General features: G+C 35.9%; 1 long non-coding RNA gene across 1 annotated transcript; it reads left to right on the top strand.

Annotated features, from left to right (window-relative positions):
- Positions 1–1,648: 1,648 nt before the first annotated feature.
- On the top strand, positions 1,649–9,034 carry LOC114273485 (uncharacterized). Its single transcript, XR_014337507.1, has 2 exons — positions 1,649–5,044; positions 6,989–9,034. It is a non-coding gene; the product is annotated as an uncharacterized LOC114273485 (long non-coding RNA).
- The last annotated feature ends 12,346 nt before the right edge of the window (positions 9,035–21,380 follow it).

The following is a 21,380-nucleotide window of genomic DNA, read 5'->3' as shown; positions in this document are numbered from 1 at the left end:
TTCAATTATACTAAAACAATGACAAGGATTGACGTGTCAAAATATATATGTAGTTATAAATATCAAATCAATTTATTTTCTTTCATAAATAATATATTGATAAAATTAAATATAAATAACTCAAATCGTTAAAAGAAGACATGTACTAATAAATTTCACATACTCCAACAATACTATGAAAGACAATCCCCTTCTCACACACTATATGCAATTGAGTATTGACTAAAAAGAGTTGGAGTAGGGAATAGAATTAGGTTTGTGGACCGATTAGTCCGACCAAAACCGATCGGCCCGAACTGAACCAAAGTGAAATGGCCGGTTTAAATTGAAAGTTCGGTTAGCGATGGGTTTGATAAAGAAAGGGCCGCCTACTTCGATCTGACCGATAAGATACAAACACGTGTCTTTTTCTATTCTTCACCTCAGATTTTATTGAATATCTTATCACTTTATCGCCAATCAACACTTTACACGTATTCCATTACTTATCTCCAAATTTTATCAGTAATTTTTGGCCCCTTTCAATTACATAGCTTCCAACATCCATCATATATCACAATTCTCTCTCTCTCTCTCTCTCTCTCTATATATATATATATCTTTGTCTCTCAATTATACAACTTCCAATAACTTCATCACTTATCATCAATTTTCTTTCTCTTTTAGGGCTCGTTTGGGAAGTAGGTTGGCTTTTTGGTTATTTTAGTCTGAACCTAAAAAGTCTCAATTGGGAAGGACTTTTTGTGAGAGAAAGAATGAAATGATTATGGGTTGGATGTGATATTTTGTCTTATTGGACTGAAAAGTCTATTTTTTCTTTTTGTCACTAAAATTGTCCCAACCTTTCTTCCCAAATGAAGCCTTAATTACACAAACTCTTTCTCTTCTAAAAAAAAAAAGAAAAAAAACACTCTCTCTTCAATAATGTTTCTCTTAACTGCTCTCTTATCTATGATATGTCTCTCACTTCCTATATGCCCTTCGATTTCTCTCTCCAAAAAGCCAAATTTAGACTTCTTCAATAATTTATTAGCATTATTATAGTATAGCTTTTGATGCCACATAGGACTTTGTCAAATTTAGTGCGCACTAATTTATAAATATTTGAATTTAGCTCCCTATTTCAATTATACCAAAACAATGACAAGAATTGACGTGTCAGTATATCTATGTAGTTATAAATATCGAATCAATTTGTTTTCTTTTATAAATAATATATTCATAAAATTAAATATAAATAACTCAAATTGTTAAAATAAGACATGTACTAATAAATTTCACATACTCCAACAATACTATGAAAGGCAATCCCCTTCTCACACACTATATGCAATTGAGAATTGACTAAAAAGAGTTGGAGTAGGGAATAGAATTAGCGTTGTGGACCGATAAGTCCGACCTAAAACCGATCGGCCCGAACTGAACCGAAGTGAAATGGCCGATTTAAATTGAAAGTTCGGTTAGCGATGGGTTTGATAAAGAAAGGGCCGCCTACATCGATCTGACCGATGAGATACAAACACGTGTCTTTTTCTGTTCTTCACCTCAGATTTTATTGAATATCTTATCACTTTATCGCCAATCAACACTTTACACGTATTCCATTACTTATCTCCAAATTTTATCACTAATTTTCTGTCCCTTTCAATTACATAGCTTCCAACATCCATCATATGTCACAATTCTCTCTCTCTCTCTATCTCTCACTCTCTCTATCTCTGTCTTTGTCTCTCTATTATACAACTTCCAATAACTTCATCACTTATCATCAATTTTCTTCCTCTTTTGGGGTTCGTTTGGGAAGTGGGTTAGCTTTTTGTCTATTTCTGTCTGAATCAAAAAGTCTCATTTGGGAAGGACTTTTGGTGAGAGAAAGAATGAAATGATTATGGGTTGGATGTGATATTTTATCTTATTGGACTAAAAAGTCTATTTTGTCTTTTTGTGACTAAAATAGTCCCAACCTTTCTTCCCAAATGAAGCCTTAATTACACAAACTCTTTCTCTTCTAAAGAAAAAAAAAACTCTCTCTCTTCAATAAAGTTTCTCTTAACTGCTCTCTTATCTATGATATGTCACTCTTCCAATATCACCCCCTTCGATTTCTCTCTCCAAAAAGGCAAATTTAGACTTCTTCAATAATTTATTAGCATTATTATAGTATGGCTTTTGATGCCACATTGGACTTTGTCAAAGTTAATGGGCACTAATTTATAAATATTTGAATTTAGCTCCCTATTTCAATCATATAGCGATCTCGAGTTTGTCCCCTTTATGTACTGTGTCTCGGTCTTAGGTTCTGTGGAGTTGGTGGTTGTATGTCCTGTTATCATCCTTTAAATTCTGTATGTCTGAGTTCTAGGATGTGTTGGGCGTGTTTTGAACAGGTTGGTTGAGCCTTAGTCCCTTTCCTTGTTGCCCAAAGTTTTGGTGGTACGCTTGAGCGAGTACCTTTGCGCTCGAGCGGAGTTGGATTTTTGGTTGTACGCTCGAGCGGACCATTTCACGCTCGAGCGGAGTTTTTACACTTCCAGTGTCTGTGCCTCTGCAAACGTTTTGAAGATGTGTTTTTCACGCTCGAGCGGGTTTCCTTACGCTCGAGCGGGTCTGTTGGCGCTCGAGCGGGGTGTTAATTGTTTGTGAAAGTTCTGAAAGGGGGTAATCTATGCTCGTGCGAACTGGTTTTCACGCTCGAGCGGATGTACTTTATTCTTGTGTCTTGGTGCTCGAGCTAGCCTTCTTGCGCTCAAGCGGGTCCAGTTTTTGTGCTTGATGCTCGAGTGTTCTATTATCCGCTCGAGCGAATCATGCGTATATCAGTTGGCAGCAGGGCATTTTTGAATCACTTTTCAACTTCCACTCTCTCTCTTACTTTTCTGAAAAAGCCATTTGAGAACTTCTCTCACTAAAACTCAACTTCTCTCTAAGTATTGATCTAGTAGGAGTGATTTCCTCACCTTTGGCCTTTACAGAAGTTGTGTTGATCGTCGAGGGTTACGTTTTGATCCTAGTATATTGAATTTTGGAGCACTTTGGGTTTCGTCATCTTCCCCGTTTGAGCTCTAACTTCGAGGTAGAGATATCCTACTCCATCTTATGAGCTTTGTCTTTGAATTTTGGCATTTTGATATGTTTGGGGTCGTTGGGTAATTTTGAGAAAGTTCGGGTCTTTGTGTAATTTTACAAAAGTTAGGGTTTTATTTATTATTACCTATATGCATGTTGGGCATGGAGAAGTGAGATGAATGTTGGATTGTTGATAGAAATGAAACCTTAGGGTTGTTTTGTCAATTATGGGAAATGCCCTAATTGCGTTGTTAAATTAATTTGTGAAATAATTGTGAGAAATGAGAAATGGAATTAAAAATATTGGAATTGGGAATGTATGGGATTAAAGGGTGTAGTTGGATTATTTATCACTCACCAAATTGAAATGTTAATATTTTACCCATTCGGCGCATTTATTTTCTGTTTAGAAATAACTGCTTTGGGCTATCGGTGGAGGATAGTCTTGATTGTTGTAGACAATGCATGATGGTTAGGCAAACTAAAACTAATCAACTAAGTGTACTATTGAATATAGCGATTGGAATGATACATTAACTTTATGTATTGGTTGGTTGTATATGATAATTGTTTATATACATTTAAGTGTGGGAGGAGAAAGGGGCTGTACTCCATGGTTTATTGGAAGAAAGGGGCTGGACCTCTAAACCGGAAGTTGTGTTATTGTAGACACCCCATTTTTTACTGACCTTAAGACTCAGACGTCACCGATTGAGCGCTTGGTGATGTTGCATAATGTGCTCGTTCAGAAGTTTCAGAGTCGCGGCCGTGAGCCCTGCCTCTGGACTTCCGAACCTTCTTTTGTGCTTTGCCTCGGTTTGCGAACCAGGCTCGATTTTCTCTGTTTCTTTTCCTGAGGGGAGGGAGAGGTCCCGTAGACCATCTCTCAGTGGCCGTGGGCTACATTTTGTGGCCGCAGGCCATTTTGCCCATTTCGGAGTCCGGTTTTCAGTTTTTCGGGACCGTTGGCCGTGTGCCTCGGTTCGAGACCGCCTAACCATCTCCGTTTGCTCTAAATTTTGGCATACATCTTATTTTCTCCCTTTTGAGGGACACTGAGGTCCGAGAAACCCACTTCGTGGCCGAACGCCACTTTCGGTGCTCGGCAGCCCATTTTCGGGACCCCGAACTGCGCGTTTTGGCCCCCGAACATTCGTTTTGCGACGGTTTTCGTTCATTTTTGGCAGGTACCTCTGTTCTATCACCGAGAAGGTCACTGAAGGGTGGGAGGCCAGTAATTGTTGCAGCAACCAGTTATATATCCTTCGACGCCCTCCGACGCCCGTTTTTCACACTTCCGGGCTAATGTTGAACACCTTGGGGGCACTTTCTTGAACTTTGAACCACATATCTGTGATGTACACACATGGGAGGATCCTAAAAGTTGGTGGCCGGCCAGTAATGTTTCCTGACCCTTTTAAACCCCTCCTTCCGGGCTAATGTTGAACACCCTTGAGCCACTTTCTTGGACTTTTAACCACAGGATTGTGTTGTACACACATGGGAGGACACCATCATGTGGTGGCCGGCCACTAAACCAGCTTGACCCTTTTGACCCCTAGCCGGCCGGCTAGGCGGCCGGCCACCTGGAACAAAAATACCTGGCCGGCCATGATCCTCATGCTGTTCACTTTACAGCTGTATAGCTTTATCCCCCAGAAAATATCCCAATCCAGGGGATATTTTGTGGGGGAAAGCTTGCCTCTTTTTTCCCCCACCTTTACACCCTCTTTTTGTTCCTTATAACCAGCTGCCAACATGCATTATAGGGGTTGGAACAAAATTGCTTTGAAGCTTTATATACAACTCTCTCTCTATCTCTCTCATTTTCTCAAAAACTTCCAAGTTTTGGCCTCATTTCTTCATCATCATCAAGCTCTACCACCACCCCTCCATTCCAGCAGCAAGGGGATGAATTCCAGCAGCTTAGAGTCATCAAAGTTGGTCCAAGAAGCAACAAAAGCATTGGTCTTCAAGGGTAAGTTCACTTTCCCTCTTTTCTAGCTCATTTTTGCAACATTTGTAAGCCATACATGCTTATTGATTTGAGCTCCGACCAAAACTGAAAAGGTAATTTTTTTGAGCTCATTTTCTTGTTTCATTAAGGGCTCAACCCTGTTTGAGCCCTCCATATTGCACTTGCTTCAATATCCTCCTTAAATACCGTTTTCTTGCATGCTTTGGCAGCCTATCATGCTTCCATTTTTGGACGATTTACAGGCCTAGAGATGGACTTATTTTGACCTTCTTAACATGTTTCATTAAGGGTCTTTGGTCGTTTGGTGAATTCTTTGCATACTTTGTGTTATAGCCACCTTTTGAGCCTCATTTTGCATTGCATTTTTAGCATGTTTGTATACTGTTTTTGAGTTTTTACAGTTCTATAAATATGCTTATTTTTGGTCCCACTTCAATTTTTTAGAAAGGAATTTTTCAGTTTGGGCTTTGTATATACCACTTGCCTCTTTGGCCACCTTTTGGTCCGTTTTCTTGCATAAAAGCTTAGCCATATCTATGTTTGTTTTTGAGGTTTTTACAGTTCTGTAAAAGTGCTTATTTTTTTCCCCTCTTCAATGTTGTTGAAGGGTCCTAACCTGTTTGAGGACAGCAGCTATGAGTTGCTTCTTAATCCCATGTTTAGGGCCATTTTCGCATGCTAATTTTGCCCTATCTTTGCTTGCTGTTTGGCCATGTTTTGTACTAGTAAAATGCTTATTTTGGGGCTGCCCTGCTTCTGCCTTTTCATTCCATGTGCCAATTATGCATGCTTTGTATAGCTGTAGTTCATTCTATGCGCCTAATTTGCATTTCGGGAGAGATTCCATGCATCGGGTGTGTTTTCGCCTCATTTCGGGGCTGTTTTCCCCCATATTTCAGTGCCTAAACTCTATTAGCATGTTTGCATATCATTTCCATGCCATTGCATTGCATATGCCATTGCCTCGGTTTGCGTGCCTGTGTGCACGCATCTCGAGGCACTTCATTTTTCATTCACCGGCCTCTTATGTGAGTGTGGCTGAGGCTCTCTCATATTAGTATAAGTCCATGTTGCATTCTATATGCCATTTTAGCCATATTGCATTGCGTATGCCATTGCCTCAGTTTGTGTGCCCGTGTGCACGCATCTCGAGGCACCTCATTTTTCATCCACCGGCCTCTTATGTGAGTGTGGCTGAGGCTCTCTTATATTAGTATAAGTCCATGTTGCATTCTATATGCCATTTTAGCCATATTGCATTGCGTATGCCATTGCCTCGGTTTGCGTGCCCGTGTGCACGCATTTCGAGGCACCTCATTTTTCATCCATCGGCCTCTTATGTGAGTGTGGCTGAGGCTCTCTCATATTAGTATAAGTCCTTGTTGCATTCTATATCGCATTTTCATATCATTTACATTGCGTATGTCATTACCTCGGTTTGCGTGCCCGTGTGCACGCATTTCGAGGCACTTCATTTTTATCCATCGGCCTCTTATGTGAGTGCGGCTGAGGCTCTTTCATGTTAGTGTAAGCCCATATCATATTTCCATGTCATTTGCATGGCGTATGCCATTGCCTCGGTGTGCGTGCCCGTGTGCACGCACTTCGAGGCATCTCATTTTCATAGCATTGTGCATGCTAGGCCGTATCTTAGTTGCATTCATGCATATCATGCATATTGCATCGTGTTCGGGATAGGTGTTAGCCCGGGCATGGGAAACGAGGTGCGTTTCGTACTCAATTCCAAGTCACCGACACTCCGGATTACCCATGATGGAGTTAGGTTCTTGTTGTGTTTATACGTGCATTCATTCTATATTGAGTTGCACATTTCGACTCCTCTGCCATCATGCATCGATATGCGTGATTGGTGGCACGAGGATCGAGGCATGCATATATCTGTGAAAATACATTGCTATGCCACTTTCTTGCTCTCTGTTGCAGCAAAATAAAGAATCAGCAACTTTCTGGAGCTTGGCACGCATTTCAAGAACAAGTGTAAACAGAGGCTAATTGGGGCATCCCAGTGGATTTTCGCGCAAGGCAGCCCAGACATGCATCATTCATCAGAAGCAAGGCAGTCCCTGGCTTGCACGCCAGTTTTACAGTTTTCTTAGTTAATTTGTTAATTAATTAGGAATTTGTATATTATTCGGACTGTAATATTTGGACTGTAATATTCTTTTATTTGGGACTGTATATTTTTTTGGACCCTCCGAGCGAGGGCACAACTGTAATAAGTGTGCGTGTGTGTGTTGTATGTCTTCCAACCCCACGTCTTTCTCCCTTTTATTTACCAGCTTGTGATGGTTAGATTAGGGCATATTTCAATTAGCATACAGTATGACAGCATGTTTGCATCATTCATCTGTATTGTATGCACCGGGCTCGGCGCATCATACTAACTGCATAGTATTTCAATTCCAAATTGAATACGTGTTAGCTGTAGCATTCCATATGCCATGTTTAGAATAGCCGAGCCTGCTATATTTGCATTTTGCATGTGTTGCATTAGGCATTTTTTTGTATACTTAGGATCATGCATGATTTCTAATGTAGTTTCTATTTCGACTTGGAGTACTCGGTAAGTTCTATGCTTTAGCATCCTTGCATGCGTGTGAGTGACTGCCATGAATAGCATGCTTACCATGAGGCTAATTGCTTATGTGATATATCTGCCTGAATGCCTGTGGGTGAAGGTTGGGTTACTTGGATTGGAACAAATCATCAACTGTTTGTTTTAAGCCCACTAGATAGTGGCAAAACCATCTTTTCTAAGCCCACTTGCGGGTGGCAAAATCTGCATTTTAAGCCTACTTGCGAGTAGCAAACCATCTTTTAAATAAACAAACATGAAATGTTTTGTCCCAATTCGGGCGACCCAGTCTATACTTATCTGCTGTGTGCATCACATAGTAACCTAGGCTAATAACCGGATAAGGACACACAAAGTTTTCAAAAATAGATATCATGGTTAGTAGAGGCCGATCTTTGATCGGGCGAGCGGGGGTGCTCACGAAGTGACCTTCCCCAATCGTACCCAAGTTCCCAAGCCAAGGCAACTTTGGTGATGACGGACACGTGGCCTTTGGCACCGAGTCAGGGTTTCCTAAATTTCCCATTAAAAAACATTTAGGTGGCGACTCTGTATCTGGCAAAGCAGTCCATGTTTGGCACTTCTTTCAAAAATCAGTTTTCTCAAAACGATTTGCCGGATTTGGACTCTTTGGTTCAGACTTAGAACCGTGACAAAATTTGAGAGTCCTGAGCTGTAGTGACCCCAAATGAACGGAACGGGAGCTCGTTCCTCCCGGGGCGTTCGGGGACGTCTACAGTTATGCAGATACAGCTCATATGCTTATCTATTGAAGTGCAGATACAGCTCATATGCTTATTTGTAGATGTATTGATACAGTTTGTATGGTTATCTGTTGATGTATTGATATAGCTAATATGCTTATCTATGGCAAAATGTAAATGCTTAATATGAGTGTCTGTCTCATATCGGTTGTTTGACCAGGTTCTGGGTCATAGTTATGAATTGAGAATTAGATAAGAAATGAAAGGTGAATGTAACGTGGACATTATTGTCGTGAAACTGTAACACGGTATAAATTGGAATATAAGTGTGGACCACCCATTGAACGCTATTATCTTAGTCATTGTTTATAGTTGGTTTAGTGTATTTCTACTAGGCTGTGGCTCACCCTATATGGGACACCATTTTCAGGTACAGAAAGCATGCTACTTCCAAGGATGTAGTTTGGGAGGCTAGAGACAGACAAACTACTTTTGTTGTTTTGCTTTCTTTGATGTATTATATGTAAATTCAAGCCAAGGGCTTAAGTTGTATTGAGTTACTACTCTTCTCTTTTTGTAACCAAGTGTTAACTTGGAAAGCTGTAAGCCCGTAGGGCATTTGTTTGTTAGCAGCAAGTGATATTTCTACAAGAGGTACTCTGATTAATAGAAAGATATTTATTTCTCGTATATCATTGCATGTCTAAAGTGATGGGTTTTATGTATTATTATGAGGGCGTGACAAATCATACTAAGGCCAAGTTTGGGAACACCCCAAAAAGCCAAAAAGCCAAAAAGTTACTCAAAAAGTTAAAAAGTTATCACTATTCACCAAAAGTCAACAATTACGGCTGCACAACTCCCAATTCTAATTTTCTCCTACAAATCAATTTTTACAATTTTTTATTACACATTTTTCCATAAAAAGTCAAAAAGTTAACCCAAACATTCATATTTTCAACCTCAACTTTTTAGTCTAAAAAGACAAAAAGTACACTTATTTAGTCTTCCCAAACTTGGCCTAAAACAATGACAAGGATTGACGTGTCAAAATATCGATGTAGTTATAGATATTGAATCAATTTATTTTCTTTTATAAATAATATATTCATAAAATTAAATATAAATAACTCAAATCGTTAAAATAAGACATGTACTAATAAATTTCACATACTCCAACAATACTATGAAAGACAATCCCCTTCTCATAAACTATATGTAATTGAGTATTGACTAAAAGGAGTTGGAGTAGGTAATAAAATTAGGGTTGTGCACCGATTAGTCCGGCAAAACCGATCGGCCCGAACTGAACCAAAGTGAAATGGCCAGTTTAAATTGAAAGTTCGGTCAGCGATGGGTTTGATAAAGAAAGGGCCGCCTGCATCAATCTGACCGATGAGATACAAACACGTGTCTTTTTCTGTTCTTCACCTCAGATTTTATTGAATATCTTATCACTTTATTGCCAATCAACACTTTACACGTATTCCATTACTTATCTCCAAATTTTATCACTAATTTTCTGTCCCTTTCAATTACATAGCTTCCAACATCTATCATATACCACAATTCTCTCTCTCTCTCTCTCTCTCTCTCTCTCTCTCTCTCTCTCTCTCTCTCTCTCTCTCCATCTTTGTCTCTCAATTATACAACTTCCAATAACTTCATCACTTATCATCAATTTTCTTTGTCTTTTAGGGTTCATTTGGGAAGTGGGTTTGCTTTTTGGCTATTTTAGTTTGAACCTAAAAAGTCTCATTTGGGAAGGACTTTTTGTGAGAGAAAGAATAAAATGATTATGGGTTGGATGTGATATTTTGTCTTATTGGATTAAAAAGTCTATTTTGTCTTTTTGTGACTAAAATAGTCCCAGCCTTCCTTCCCAAATGAACCCTTAATTAAACAAACTCTTTCGGTTCTTAAAAAAAAAAAAACTCTCTCACTTCAATAATGTTTCTCTTAACTGCTCTCTTATCTATGATATGTCTCTCTCTTCCTATATCACCCCCTTCGATTTCTCTCTCCAAAAGGCAAATTTAGACTTCTTCAATAATTTATTAGCATTATTATAGTATGGCTTTTGATGCCACATAGGACTTTGTCAAATTTAGTGGGCACTAATTTATAAATATTTGAATTTAGCTCCTTATTTCAATTATACTAAAACAATGACAAGGATTGACGTGTCAAAATATCTATATAGTTATAAATATTGAATCAATTTATTTTCTTTTATAAATAATATATTCATAAAATTAAATATAAATAACTCATATCGTTAAAATACGACATGTACTAATAAATTTCACATACTCCAACAATACTATGAAAGACAATCCCCTTCTCACATACTATATGCATTTGAGTATTGACTAAAAAGAGTTGGAGTAGGGAATAGAATTAGGGTTGTGCACCGATTAGTTAGACCAAACTGATCGGCCTGAACTGAACCGAAGTAAAATGGCTGGCTTCAATTGAAAGTTCAGTCAGCGATGGGTTTGATAAAGAAAGGGCCGCCTACCATCGACCTGACGGATGAGATACAAACACGTGTTTTTTTCTGTTCTTCACCTCAGATTTTATTGAATATCTTATCACTTTATCGCCAATCAACACTTTACACGTATTCCATTACTTATCTCCAAATTTTATCACTAATTTTTTGTCCCTTTCAATTACATAGCTTCCAATATCCACCATATATCACAATTCTCTATCTCTCTCTCACTGTCTCTCTCTCTCTTTCTCTGTCTCTCTGTCTCTCTCTACCTCTGCCTTTGTCTCTCAATTATACAACTTCCAATAACTTCATCACTTATCATCAATTTTATTTCTCTTTTAGGGTTCGTTTGGGAAGTGGGATGGTTTTTTGGCTATTTTAGTCTGAACCTAAAAAGTCTCATTTGGGAATGACTTTTTGTGATGGAAAGAATGAAACGATTATGGATTGGATGTGATATTTTGTCTTATTGGACTTAAAAGCCTAGTTTATCTTTTTATGACTAAAATAGTCCCAATCTTTCTTCCCAAATGAAGCCTTAATTACACATACTCTTTCTCTTCGGAAAAAAAAAAACTCTCTCTCTTCAATAATGTTTCTCTTAATTTCTCTCTTATCTATGATATGTCTCTCTCTTCCTACATCGCCGCCTTCGATTTCTCTCTCGAAAAAGGCAAATTAGATTTCTTCCATAATTTGTTAGCATTATTATAGTATGACTTTTGATGCCACATAGGACATTGTCAAATTTTGTGGGCACTAATATATAAATATTTGAATTTAGCTCCCTATTACAATTATACTAGAACAATGACAAGGATTGACGAGTCAAAATATCGATGTAGTTATAAATATTGAATCAATTTATTTTCTTTTATAAATAATATATTCATAAAATTAAATATAAATAACTCAAATCCTTAAAATAAGACATGGACTAATAAATTTCACATACTCCAATAATACTATGAAAGACAATCCCCTTCTTACATACTATATGCAATTGAGTATTGACTAAAAAGAGTTGGAGTGGGGAATAGAATTAGGGTTGTGCACCGATTAGTCTGACTAAACCGATCGGCCCGAACTGAACCGAAGTGTAATGGCCAGTTTAAATTGCAAGTTCGGTCAGTGATGGCTTTGATAAAGAAAGGGTCGCCAACCTTGATCTAACCGATGACATACAAACACGTGTCTTTTTCTTGTCTTCAGCTCAGATTTTATTGAATATCTTATCACTTTATCGCCAATCAACACTTTACACGTATTCCATTACTTATCTCCAAATTTTTTCGCTAATTTTCTGTCCCTTTCAATTACATAGCTTCCAACATCCATCATATGTCCCAATTCTCTCTCTCAGTCTCTCTCTCTCTCTCTTTGTCTCTCAATTATACAACTTCCAATAACTTCATCACTTATCATCAATTTTCTTTCTCTTTTAGGGGTTCGTTTGGGAAGTTGGTTGGCTTTTTGGCTATTTTAGTCTGAACCTAAAAAGTCTCATTTGGGAAGGACTTTTTGTAAGAGAAAGAATGAAATGATTATGGGTTGGATGTGATATTTTGCCTTATTGGACTAAAAAGTCTATTTTGCCTTTCTGTGACTAAAATACTCCCAACCTTTCTTCCCAAATGATGCCTTAATTACACAAACTCTTTCTCTTCTGAAAAAAAAAACTCACTGCCTTCAATAATGTTTCTCTTAACTGCTCTCTTATCTACGATATGCCTCTCTCTTCCTATATCACCCACTTCGATTTCTCTCTCCAAAAGGCAAATTTAGACTTCTTCAATAATTTATTAGCATTATTATAGTATGGCTTTTGATGCCACATTGGACTTTGTCAAATTTAGTGGGCATGAATTTATAAATATTTGAATTTAGCTCCCTATTTCAATTATACTAAAACAGTAACAAGGATTGACGTGTCAAAATATCTATGTAGTTATAAATATTGAATCAGTTTATTTTCTTTTCTAAATAATTTATTCATAAAAGTAAATATAAATAACTTAAATCGTTAAAATAAGACATGTACTAATAAATTTCACATACTCCACCAATACTATGAAAGACCATCCCCTTCTCACATACTATATGCAATTGAGTATTGACTCAAAAGAGTTGGAGTAGGGAATAGAAATAGGGTTGTGCACCGATTAGTTCGACCAAACTGAACGGTCTGAACTGAACCGAAGTAAAATGGCTGGTTTCATTTGAAAGTTCAGTCAGCGATGGGTTTGATAAAGAAAGGGCCGCCTACCATCGATCTGACGGATGAGATACAAACACGTGTTTTTTTCTGTTCTTCACCTCAGATTTTATTGAATATTTTATCACTTTATCGCCAATCAACACTTTACACGTATTCCATTACTTATCTCCAAATTTTATCACTAATTTTCTGTCCCTTTCAATTACATAGCTTCCAACATCCACCATATATCACAATTCTCTCTCTCTCTCTCTCTCACTGTCTCTCTCTCTCTTTCTCTGTCTTTCTCTCTCTCTCTACCTCTGTCTTTCTCTCTCAATTATACAACTTCCGATAACTTCATCACTTATCATCAATTTTATTTCTCTTTTAGGGTTCGTTTGGGAAGTGGGATGGTTTTTTGGCTATTTTAGTCTGAACCTAAAAAGTCTCATTTGGGAATGACTTTTTGTGAGGGAAAGAATGAAACGATCATGGATTGGATGTGATATTTTGTCTTATTGGACTTAAAAGCCTATTTTATCTTTTTATGACTAAAATAGTCCCAATCTTTCTTCCCAAATGAAGCCTTAATTACACATACTCTTTCTCTTCGAACAAAAAAAACTCTCTCTCTTCAATAATGTTTCTCTTAATTTCTCTCTTACCTATGATATGTCTCTCTCTTCCTACATCGCCCCCTTCGATTTCTCTCTCGAAAAAGGCAAATTTAGATTTCTTCAATAATTTATTAGCATTATTATAGTATGGCTTTTGATGCCACATCGAACTTTGTCAAATTTTGTGGGCACTAATTTATAAATATTTGAATTTAGCTCCCTATTACAATTATACTAGAACAATGACAAGGATTGACGTGTCAAAATATCGATGTAGTTATAAATATTGAATCAATTTATTTTCTTTTATAAATAATATATTCATAAAATTAAATATAAATAACTCAAATCATTAAAATAAGACATGGACTAATAAATTTCACATACTCCAATAATACTATGAAAGACAATCCCCTTCTTACATACTATATGCAATTGAGTATTGACTAAAAAGAGTTGGAGTGGGGAATAGAATTAGGGTTGTGCACCGATTAGTCCGACCAAACCGATCGGCCCGAACTGAACCGAAGTGTAATGGCCGGTTTAAATTGCAAGTTCGGTCAGCGATGGCTTTGATAAAGAAAGGGCCGCCTACCTCGATCTGACCGATGAGATACAAACAAGTGTCTTTTTCTTGTCTTCTGCACAGATTTTATTGAATATCTTATCACTTTATCGCCAATCAACACTTTACACGTATTCCGTTACTTATCTCCAAATTTTATCGCTAATTTTCTGTCCCTTTCAATTACATAGCTTCCAACATCCATCATATGTCACAATTCTCTCTCTCAGTCTCTCTCTCTCTCTCTCTCTCTTTGTCTCTCAATTATACAACTTCCAATAACTTCATCACTTATCATCAATTTTCATTCTCTTTTAGGGGTTCGTTTGGGAAGTGGGTTGGCTTTTTGGCTATTTTAGTCTGAACCTAAAAAGTCTCATTTGGGAAGGACTTTTTGTGAGAGAAAGAATGAAATGATTATGGGTTGGATGTGCTATTTTGCCTTATTGGACTAAAAAGTCTATTTTGTCTTTTTGTGACTAACATACTCCCAACATTTCTTCCCAAATGATGCCTTAATTGCACAAACTCTTTCCCTTCTGAAAAAAAAAAAAAAAAAAAAAAAAAAAAAAACTCGCTCCCTTCAATAATGTTTCTCTTAACTGCTCTCTTATCTACGATATGCCTCTCTCTTCCTATATCACCCCCTTCGATTTCTCTCTCCAAAAGGCAAATTTGGACTTCTTCAATAATTTCTAAGCATTATTATAGTATGGCTTTTGATGCCACATAGGACTTCGTCAAATTTAGTGGGCATTAATTTATAAATATTTGAATTTAGCTCCGTATTTCAATTATACTAAAACAATGACAAGGATTGACGTGTCAAAATATCTATGTAGTTATAAATATTGAATCAATTTATTTTCTTTTACAAATGATTTATTCATGAAAGTAAATATAAATAACTTAAATCGTTAAAAAAAGACATGTACTAATAAATTTCACATACTCCACCAATACTATGAAAGACAATCCCCTTCTCACATACTATATGCAATTGAGTATTGACTCAAAAGAGTTGGAGTAGGGAATAGAAATAGGGTTGTGCACCGATTAGTTCGACCAAACTGATCGGCCTGAACTGAACTGATGTAAAATGGCTGGTTTCATTTGAAAGTTCAGTCAGCGATGGGTTTGATAAAGAAAGGGCCGCCTACCATCGATCTGACGGATGAGATACAAACACGTGTTTTTTTTCTGTTCTTCACCTCAGATTTTATTGAATATTTTATCACTTTATCGCCAATCAACACTTTACACGTATTCCATTACTTATCTCCAAATTTTATCACTAATTTTCTGTCCCTTTCAATTACATAGCTTCCAACATCCACCATATATCACAATTCTCTCTCTCTCTCTCTCTCTCTCACTGTCTCTCTCTCCCTTTCTCTGTCTCTCTCTCTCTCTACCTCTGTCTTTGTCTCTCAATTATACAACTTCCGATAACTTCATCACTTATCATCAATTTTATTTCTCTTTTAGGGTTCGTTTGGGAAGTGGGATGGTTTTTTGGCTATTTTAGTCTGAACCTAAAAAGTCTCATTTGGGAATGACTTTTTGTGAGGGAAAGAATGAAACGATCATGGATTGGATGTGATATTTTGTCTTATTGGACTTAAAAGCCTATTTTATCTTTTTATGACTAAAATAGTCCCAATCTTTCTTCCTAAATGTAGCCTTAATTACACATACTCTTTCACTTCGAACAAAAAAAACTCTCTCTCTTCAATAATGTTTCTCTTAATTTCTCTCTTACCTATGATATGTCTCTCTCTTCCTACATCGCCCCCTTAGATTTCTCTCTCGAAAAAGGCAAATTTAGATTTCTTCAATAATTTATTAGCATTATTATAGTATGGCTTTTGATGCCACATCGGACTTTGTCAAATTTTGTGGGCACTAATTTATAAATATTTGAATTTAGCTCCCTATTACAATTATACTAGAACAATGACAAGGATTGACGTGTCAAAATATCGATGTAGTTATAAATATTGAATCAATTTATTTTCTTTTGTAAATAATATATTCATAAAATTAAATATAAATAACTCAAATCATTAAAATAAGACATGGACTAATAAATTTCACATACTCCAATAATACTATGAAAGACAATCCCCTTCTTACATACTATATGCAATTGAGTATTGACTAAAAAGAGTTAGAGTGGGGAATAGAATTAGGGTTGTGCACCGATTAGTCCGACCAAACCGATCGGCCCGAACTAAACCGAAGTGTAATGGCCGGTTTAAATTGCAAGTTCGGTCAGCGATGGCTTTGATAAAGAAAGGGCCGCCTACCTCGATCTGACCGATGAGATACAAACACGTGTCTTTTTCTTGTCTTCAGCTCAGATTTTATTGAATATCTTATCACTTTATCGCCAATCAACACTTTACACGTATTCCATTACTTATCTCCAAATTTTATCGCTAATTTTCTGTCCCTTTCAATTACATAGCTTCCAACATCCATCATATGTCACAATTCTCTCTCTCAGTCTCTCTCTCTCTCTCTCTCTTTGTCTCTCAATTATACAACTTCCAATAACTTCATCACTTATCATCAATTTTCATTCTCTTTTAGGGGTTCGTTTGGGAAGTGAGTTGGCTTTTTGGCTATTTTAGTCTGAACCTAAAAAGTCTTATTTGGGAAGGACTTTTTGTGAGAGAAAGAATGAAATGATTATGGGTAGGATGTGCTATTTTGCCTTATTGGACTAAAAAGTCTATTTTGTCTTTTTGTGACTAAAATACTCCCAACCTTTTTTCCCAAATGATGCCTTAATTACACAAACTCTTTCCCTTCTGAAAAAAAAAAAAAACTCACTCCCTTCAATAATGTTTCTCTTAACTGCTCTCTTATCTACGATATGCCTCTCTCTTTCTATATCACCCCCTTCGATTTCTCTCTCCAAATGGCAAATTTAGACTTCTTCAATAATTTATTAGCATTATTATAGTATGGCTTTTGATGCCACATAGGACTTTGTCAAATTTAGTGGGCACTAATTTATAAATATTTGAATTTAGCTCCCTATTTCAATTATACAAAAACAATGACAAGGATCGACGTGTCAAAATATCTATGTAGTTATATATATTGAATCAATTTATTTTCTTTTATAAATAATATATTCATAAAATTAAATATAAATAACTCAAATCGTTAAAATAAGACATGTACTAATAAATTTCACATACTCCAACAATGCTATGAAAGACAATCCCCTTCTCGCATACTATATGCAATTGAGTATTGACTAAAAAGAGTTGGAGTAGGGAATAGAATTAGGGTTGTGCACCGATTAGTCCGACCAAAACCGATCGGCCCGAATTGAACCGAAGTGAAATGGCCGGTTTAAATTGAAGGTTCGGTCAGCGATGGGTTTGATAAAGAAAGGGCCGCCTACATCGATCTGACCGATAATATACAAACACGTGTCTTTTTCTGTTCTTCACCTCAGATTTTTTTGAATATCTTATCACTTTATTGCCAATCAACACTTTACACGTATTCCGTTACTTATCTCCAAATTTTATCTCTAATTTTCTGTCCTTATCAATTACATAGCTTCCAACATCCATCATATGTCACAATTCTCTCTCTCTCTCTCTCTCTCTCTCTCTCTCTCTCTTTATCTCTGTCTTTGTCTCTCAATTATACAACTTCCAATAACTTCATCACTTATCATCCATTTTCTTTCTCTTTTAGGGTTCATTTGGGAAGTGGTTTGGCTTTTTGGCTATTTTAGTCTGAACCTCATAAGTCTCATTTGGAAAGGCCTTTTTTGTGAGAGAAAGAATGAAATGATTATAGGTTGGATGTGATATTTTGTCTTATTGGACTAAAAAGTCTATTTTGTCTTTTTGGGACTAAAATAGTCCCAACCTTTCTTCCCAAATGAAGCCTTAATTACACAAACTCTTTCTCTTCTAAAAAAAAAACTCTCTTTCTTCAATAATGTTTCTCTTAACTGCTCTCTTATCTATGATATGTCTCTCTCTTCCTATATCACACCCTTTGATTTCTCTCTCCAAAAAGGCAAATTTAGACTTCTTCAATAATTTATTAGCATTATTATAGTATGGCTTTTGATGCCACATAGGACTTTGTCAAATTTTGTGGGCACTAATTTATAAATATTTGAATTTAGCTCCATATTTCAATTATACTTAAACAATGACAAGGATTGACGTGTCAAAATATCTATGTAGTTATAAATATTGAATCAATTTATTTTCTTTTATAAATAATATATTCATAAAATTAAATATAAATAACTCAAATCGTTAAAATAAGACATGTACTAATAAATTTCACATACTCCAACAATACTATGAAAGACAATCCCTTTTCACATACTATATGCAATTGAGTATTGACTAAAAAGAGTTGGAGTAGGGAATAGAATTAGGGTTGTGCACCAATTAGTCCGACCAAACCGATCGGCCCGAACCGAACCGAAGTGAAATGGCCGGTTTAAATTGAAAGTTCGGTCAGCGATGGGTTTTATAAAGAAATTGCCACCTACATCGATCTGACCGATGAGATACAAACACGTGTCTTTTTCTGTTCTTCACCTCAAATTTTATTGAATATCTTATCACTTTATCGCCAATCAACACTACACGTATTCCATTACTTATCTCCAAATTTTATCACTAATTTTCTGTCCCTTTCAATTACATAGCTTCCAACATCCATCATATATCACAATTCTCTCTCTCTCTCTATCTCTATCGTTGTCTCTCAATTATACAACTTCCATTAACTTCATCACTTATCATCAATTTTCTTTCTCTTTTGCTGTTCGTTTGGGAAGTGGGTTGGCTTTTTTTCTATTTTAGTCTGAACCTAAAAAGTCTCATTTGGAAAGGACTTTTTGTAAGAGAAACAATGAAATGATTATGGGTCGGATGTGATATTTTGTCTTATTGGACTAAAAAGTCTATTTTGTCTTTTTGTGACTAAAATAGTCCCAACCTTTCTTCCCAAATGAAGCCTTAATTACACAAACTCTTTCTCTTCTAAAAAAAAAAACACTCTCTCTCTTCAATAATGTTTCTCTTAACTGCTCTCTTATCTATGATATGTCTCTCTCTTTCTATATCACCCCCTTCGATTTCTCTCTCCAATAAGGCAAACATTCATTTTTGATCTTCCTTCCTAAAACCTTTTGCTCTTTTAATCTCCCTCTATTGTTGGAAATCAAGTGTAGCAGTGCTGATTGATGGTTGTGATGATACTATTCAACACCGGTGATGGTAATAGTGATGGTAGTACTCAATGAATGTGGCAGTGGTGTATATTGATGGTGGCTGTGAAAGATGGAGACAACCTTTGTTTGAGATTTTCATAGCATTGACCGAATCGACCGCTGAACTGAACGTTTTGCCTCAATCAATTTTGAATGGCTTGTGGGTCAGCATTGAGTGACAATTTCTTCAATCTGATACGTTCAGCTCGTTTGCCTGGCTGAGGGTAATTCCCAACCAAATCGACCCGTGGACACCCCTAAATAGAATGGTTCCACATAGGACTTTGTCAAATTTAGTGGGCACTAATTTATAAATATTTGAATTTAGCTCCCTATTTCAATTATACTGAAACAATGAATGGGGTTGACGTGTCAAAACATCCTTAATTTAATTTTATACGGAAAGTTGCTATATTCCGGTATTACTGAATAATTACCTCATTACATGAGCATTCTGCATGCTTTCATAATCGTCATATGTGTTCGGGTTTTTTATTTGTAAAATAATTTGTGAAATGGACAAACAAAGAAAGTGATTTAAACAAAAGAAAAAATTTGATTTTTGTTTTTAAAAATATTTTTTAACCTAAAATATTGAAGATTAAACAAATCAAAATATCATATTAACAGGAGACCTCATTAGCTAAAAACTCTGTAAACTAGTCTACCTCATAACTATCCCACAACATCAGGGGCGGCGGCCCTACTCTTTTGGGAGCAAAGACAAAATTTTAAATTGGGGCATTTTATTTCTTAAATGTGAATAATGATTTTTTTTTTAATATTGCATTTTGTTTGATTTCAGTTTTTTAAGTTTCTAATTTTTTTGTGATGAGAAATTACTAATTGATCTTTTGTAAGTTTTTCTAATGTGTCTTTTTTAATTCATAAAATAGGAGACTTTTATAGAGTATCTCCACATTCTCCTTCAATTTTTTATTATTATTATTATATGTGAGATTCTATTACTTTTTACAAAATTAAAAACTAATAAAATTGAACTGAAATGTGATCGCTTCAGTTGATCAACGAATAAAATTGAAGGATTTAGTTTGGTACTAAATTTTTCTTTAACCCCGACAAAACCAAACTAAATTACTTAAACCACTTATGAAGGGGAGAAGAGAAAAACACACACACAAAATAATTGAAGAAAAATAAATATAATTAAATGTACCTTGAGTATAATTTCATTATTATCATCTTAATTACACACGCAAATAATAAATAAATTATAAGGACCATTAAAGCAAACGGGGTCTAAGGCCACTGCCTCAATTGCCTACGGGTAAGGCCGGCCCGGCAAAACATTATCCCCTACTGAAACTATTCCTTGCACAATATATTTGACTATATGATCAAAGTATCATAATATTAATTTTTGTTGGATGGTTCATTTTTCCCTAGCTTACGAAGTCGCTAAGTCAAGCTAACAATGTTCCCATTATCAGTATAACATATATGAATTTTAGATATCAAATTTTTTAGTCTTTAAAAATGAAAATTTTGATGCAAAAGATATTTATGAATCAATTTTTATCGTCGTTAAGATAGTCGCTAAAAAGTCATCTTGAAAAGTTTAAAACAAAGTTTTTAGCGACAAATTTTGAAATATAATAATAAATAAACTTTCAGGGACAAAATAATTTGATCTTAAAATAGTTTATTTTTTTAGATAAAAAATTTGGTCCCAAAAGGATAATAACTCATTACTAATGTCCAATTTTCATTGCTAAAAATATAATGACACTTTTCGCAACAAAAATATTTGATTCATTTTTTATCCCTAAATTTTGATCTGTAAAACCTTAAATTTTTTGTAGAGTAATAATTAATCAAAGTTATTCTATCATTCTTTTTCCTGTTAACAATAAATCCGTGCGAT

Source organism: Camellia sinensis, chromosome 8 (assembly GCF_055761805.1).
Source record: "Camellia sinensis isolate YWXY chromosome 8, ASM5576180v1, whole genome shotgun sequence".
NCBI lineage: Eukaryota > Viridiplantae > Streptophyta > Magnoliopsida > Ericales > Theaceae > Camellia > Camellia sinensis.
Note: the sequence above shows the minus strand (reverse complement) of the source record. Positions and strands in the feature narration are given on the sequence as shown.